We start from the raw sequence: 875 nt of genomic DNA, 5'->3' as shown, positions 1-875 counted from the left end.
TGGTAGTTAACAGTAAATAACTGATATTAGCATGTAGTTGGGCCCATCTTAGTAACATAAGGCTGGGTCTGTTTCTGGCCCAATATCATTTTAGTCTAATTTTTTCCATGTATTGCAATTATGTTAAGAAAATCTAAGAAGATTCAGACCAAAAGATAAGAGGATATGAAAGTGCTATCTATCTATGATGTTACAAAATCCCTAATCTCTCACTCTGATCAAAAAAAAAAAAGAGGATATGATTTGATACCAAATTCTTCATGCAGAGTAGCTCCTACAAAATTAAAGAACCACAAAATGGATATCCTTGGTTTTATTTTTTTATTGTTCCCCATATTCTCTGACTCCACAGACCAATGACTAATTTGTAGTAAATCTAAACTTCATTTTCTTTTTGGTCATTCTAAACTTCATTTAAAAACTTCTTGATGCACACAATAGACCAAATTCGAACTTAAATATATATCATTGTAAAAGGTGGGCTTTTTTTTTGTATTTGTTAACGGTTTTGTACGCAAAGGCATGGGCCATTAAAACATGTTATTCCCTGACCAAAAAAAATGTTACCCGAAGGCCCAAGTGGCTCATTCAAACTAAGTTAGATTACTCAATTTTTTTTCTATATAAAAAGTTAATCAAATAAATAAATTAAAATTTGATAAACTTATAATTAAAAAAATAGTAAATTTCAAATAGGCCTCAATTTGCATTCTGGAGGGAATTATGGAAAATAACGAGACACATTTGGAGTCGATAAACTTCTAATTAATCGTCATCATCATACATCATTAGAAGTCATACATATTGATCCTACTACATAGATATATTACAACTGCTGCTAGCTTTCTCAGTTCCCTCCCCCCAGGTTCTTAATT

This window comes from Arachis ipaensis, chromosome B07 (assembly GCF_000816755.2).
Source record: "Arachis ipaensis cultivar K30076 chromosome B07, Araip1.1, whole genome shotgun sequence".
In the NCBI taxonomy this organism is placed as follows: domain Eukaryota; kingdom Viridiplantae; phylum Streptophyta; class Magnoliopsida; order Fabales; family Fabaceae; genus Arachis; species Arachis ipaensis.
The sequence above is the reverse complement of the archived record's forward strand: the minus strand, read 5'-3'. Positions refer to the sequence as shown.